Here is a 4,703-nt window from a genome sequence, read left to right on the forward strand (position 1 = left end):
CAAGATTCTGTTAGTTACTGAAAATCGACCTCTACTATGGTCTATGTATTCTCAACGAGGGTAGAATTACGCGTTAATTAGCAGGTGTTTGCTCATGTGGGGATATTTACTTATACTGACCTTCATGGCTTTGTGACTTCACTTTGTTTGTTTATGGTGAATTTTACATGATTTTTTAAGGAAAATTAAAAGGGGTCAAGTTTTAAGAATAGAATAAACCTTACTTCGGAGTGGATAACGATTTTTATGTTAGGAAATTGTTCGAGAGTTTTTGGGCAACTTTTTTGTTGATTTAGTTGAGTTTCATTCGGTGTATTGTAGCAGGGTGGCGATAGAAGTGACTCGTGTTTAGGACACCGTATGAGGATGCCGGTAAAAGTGACTCTCTTTCAGAGCACTGTATGAGGCTAGCGGCAGAAGTGACTCAATTCAGGGCACCGTAGAAGAGTAATGGTAGAAGTGACTTGGTTCAGGGCACCGTGTGAGGGTAGCGGTAGAAGTGACTCGATTCAGGGCACCGTATGAAAGTAGCGGTAGAAGTGACTCGATTCAGGGCACCTTAAAAGTCTAGCGGTAAAAGTGACTCGATTCAGGGCACTTTAAAAGTCTAGCGGTAGAAGTGACTCGATTCAGGGCACCGTATGAAAGTAGCGGTAGAAGTGACTCGATTCAGGGCACCTTAAAAGTCTAGCAGTAGATGTGACTCGATTCAGGGCACTGTATGAAGGTAGCGGTAAAAGTGACTCGTGTTCAGAGCACCGTACGAAGGTAGCGGTAAAAGTGACTTATGAAAAGTATTCATAAAATATAATTGTTTTTTGAACCTTTTAGTCCAGGAATTGTAATTGTAAGGGCGACCAAATAAATTCAAACTTCTCAATCATATTCTACTGTTTCTCTTTATTTTATCCGAATTAAGATTTAATTGTTTCAATGCAATTTGAACATTTAAGAAACGGTAAATAAACATTTATATTTTATTGACAAACATACACGTCCACTGCTTGTATGTGGTAGTGTTTAAACAGCCTTGTGATCTCACGTCGCACTAGAATTTGACCGGTTTGTTCTTATCTCTTATTGTCAGGTGATTCGCGTACGATATTCGTGTATTGTTTTGTACTATATACGCGACCGTGTGATGGCGCCGCGTGTATCGTTTGCTCTCGCTGCAGGAATAAAATTAGTTCTGCCGTATCCGACGGATGGTTCGCACGCGGTCGTCGCGATTCTCCTTTCTTTGGATTTAATTCGGTAACTCGTATTACTTTTGGTGTTCTTAGTGATTATTTCTGACTATAGTGTCTCGCTAATGATTTATCGCTTAAAAGATGTTCGCGAAATGCAAATATTGTGTATTTGTTCGTGAGCGGGCTGCCGACGGATGCCGTTTACGATGGAAGTTTTACAGTACTAACCAGTAGGTAATTTAATTAATATCCTCTCCGACATTGATTGATTATGTTTCTGTCGTTTGTTTTTCTCTATTATCATATTTTCATAGTGTTTTATAGATTGTTATATTCATAATTGTGCATAAAATTGCATGACGTATTGTCACTTCAAGCGAAGCGATTGTATTCTTATTTCTTATCTTTTGACAAAAATCAGAAAATTGCACATTTCAGCACTTTTGGTCATGTTTTTGGACCTTTTACCCCAAAGAATAGAATTATTTTTCATTTTTAACTAACTTTAAGAATATTCCAATCTTTTATATTCTTCAATCTGTTGGTCCCTATCGTCTATAATTTAAAAGACATGCACTATTCAAGTTTATTGACTTAAATATGACAAGAACGTTGATTTTTTGTTTATTTAGTTATATTGCAATTAATCGCAATTGTATAGTTGAATCTCATTCGATGTACTGTTGCCGGGTGGCGGTAAAAGTGTCTCCCATTCAGGGCATTGGTAGAAGTGACTCGTATTTAGGGAACCGCATGATGATGATTTGTTTCTTCTCTTAGATTTTCAATTTAACTAGTTTAATTGTGAATTGTGTTTTGAACACAACTTACACCTTCTTATCGCATTCGTCGCGTGGAATGCAACGCATGAGATCCCCTCACACCGCATGTTGGCGCATCTTAGATTAGTTTTGATCGCAGGTATCGTGTCAAAGCGATTCGCGCACAAGGTCGCGTGCCATCGACGCACTGCTGTCACTTTCTTATCATACACTGACGCGTCGTTGCTTGCACAGTTTGCAGCCAGTTTCGTGCCGGTATCTGGTTAATCCAATATTTTACGCGACTCTTATTGTTTGTCCGGACATCTACTTTCCAAATTCGCAGTATATTCGATCATCAATTGACTATAATTTAAAGAGGGTAAGAAAAGGTAAACAAACATTTATATTTCATTGACGAACATACACGTCCAACGTTTGTATGAGGTAGTGTCTAAACAACCTTGCGATCTCACGTCGCGCTGGCATTCGACCGGTTTGTTTTTATCTCTTATTGTCTTATTGTCACTATATTCGCGACCGTGTGATGGCGCTGCGTGTATCGTTTGCTCATGCTGCCGGAATAAAATTAGTTTCGCCGTATCCGATGGATGGTTCGCACGCGGTCGTCGCGATTCTCCTTTCTTCGGATTTAATTCGGTAATTCGTATTACTTTTGGTGTTCTTAGTGATTATTGCTGACTGTTGTGTCTCGCTAATGATTTATCGCTTATAAGCTATTCGCGAAGTGCAAATATTGTGTATTTGTTCGTGAGCGGGGTGCCGACGGATGCCGTTTACGATGTTTTACAGTACTAACCAGTAAGTATATTAAATAATATTCTCAACCGCATTGATTGATTATGTTTCTGCATTTGTTTTTCTTTATTACCATATTTTCATAGTGTTTTTGCACATTTCTGCATTTTAGTCATATTTTTGGACCTTTACCCCAAAGAATAGAATTATTTTTCATTTTTATCTTGTAGGGAATTTTCAAATCTTTCATATTCTTCAATCTGTTGATCGCTATAGCTTTTAATTTAAAAGATACGTACTATTCAAGTTTATTGACTTAAATATGACAAAACCGTGGATTTTTTTTGTTAATTTAGTTATATTGCAATTAATCGCAATTGTATAGTTGAATCTCATTCGGGATACCGTAGCAGGGTGGCGGTAAAAGTGTCTCCCATTCAGGGCATCGGTAGAAGTGACTCGTATTTAGGGAACCGCATGAGGATGACTTTTTTCTTCTCTTAAATATCCAATTTAACTAGCTTATTTTATAATTTATAATTAATTCGTTCTTTTTCATCTTTAATCCGTCTTGTTCTATCGAATTAAATATCGCTAAAATAATTTGTGTAAAATCAAACAATCTTCCAGTATAAGAAATCTGAATTACATAATTCAGATTTTAAATTTTTATTAATTTTTTTTAATCCAAATTCTGGGACTACTAATTGCACTATTTATAAATAGCACTAGAATTAACAAAAAGTGTAAAATAGGCATGTATTGTTTATTTCTATAGTTATCAGGAAGTGCGATCATTCGACAGGAGAATTTTGTTTGTTTTGAACACAACTTACACTTTCTTATCGCATTCGCTGTGAGAATGCAACGCATGAGATCCCCTCACGCTACATGTTACATCTACATGTTACATGTACATCTTAGTTTAGTTTTGATCGCAGGGAACGTGCCAAAGCGATTCGTTCACAAAGTCGCATGCCATCGTCGCACTGGCTATGCGCATCTTTTTCTTTCTTATCATAAACTGTCACGTCGTTGCTTGCACAGTTTGCAGCCAGTTTCGTGCCAGTATCTGGTTGATCCAATATTTTACGCGACTCGTATTGTTTGTCCGGACAATTGGCAATAGTAATGTTATTTAATGTTTGCGCGTTTATTGTCTATAAATGCGGGTTAATTGCCGGTTGATTTGATATTCATTATTAGGAATGACCCATTGTGCTGGTATAAGTAACTTTTAACTTAACATCACAGATTGTTTGTTGTTCTCCGCTGTGTGATTATAATATTTCGAAATAGTATTAAATGTTTTTGTTTTAACTTAAGTTTTCCTTGTTTATTTACAGCATTAGCCGTGCCTTGGAGTCCCATGAGTTCTGCATTGGTAAGTTTATAATTCAATTATATTTTTCGTTTTAATTTCGGCGTCCTCCATTAGTTTGTATTTACGTTGTTTTGATTTATCGCGTTCTATCGCGTGTTGCAAATATATAAGATAGTCGCGTACTCGCCTGATTCATCTTAAAATTAACTGTTTAGTTTTTCCTTCGCTTACAAAAGCACAAGAGTTGTACAACAATTTTTGTGTCGCGTTGCCATCTGCTCATATCGCATGCAGTATATCTTAGTTTAGTTTTTATTATTTTTAATTTTAACCTGATAAAAAATTTTCTAATCATTCACATTCTTTGATCCGTTGCTTGCTTGCGATTTTAGTTTAGTTTAAAAGAGGGCAGCGGTAGAAGTGGTTCGTGTTCAGGGCCCATTTTTACATTTTACCCATTTTTTCTTAAGAATTAAAATTTCATCTCTTAGATTTCCGTTTTAACTATCCTATCTTATAGAGAATAGTCTGTAGATTAAGACGCTTCGATGCGATCTTAATTATCTCTTTTAGTTTACAAGTTATTCGCGATTGAATAAAATGAGCAAAAATTGCAAATTGTCACTTTTTCGACCTTTTACTGTAGGAAATATAATTATTTTATATTTT

The 4,703-nt window shown here is 36.3% G+C and overlaps 1 long non-coding RNA gene across 1 annotated transcript in view; it reads left to right on the plus strand.

The window, feature by feature from the left end:
• Positions 1-4,063: 4,063 nt before the first annotated feature.
• Positions 4,064-4,703, plus strand: part of LOC135803014 (uncharacterized) — a 6,277-nt gene continuing 5,637 nt past the window's right edge. Inside the window, exon 1 of the long non-coding RNA XR_010550701.1 lies at positions 4,064-4,094. This is a non-coding gene — a long non-coding RNA (uncharacterized lncRNA). The remainder of the gene's footprint in view (positions 4,095-4,703) is intronic.

The sequence above is a fragment of the Atheta coriaria genome, unplaced genomic scaffold (genome assembly GCF_025399875.1).
Source record: "Atheta coriaria isolate IRGN ID8LTWV9N9 unplaced genomic scaffold, Caltech_Dcor_3.1 contig_132_pilon, whole genome shotgun sequence".
In the NCBI taxonomy this organism is placed as follows: domain Eukaryota; kingdom Metazoa; phylum Arthropoda; class Insecta; order Coleoptera; family Staphylinidae; genus Dalotia; species Dalotia coriaria.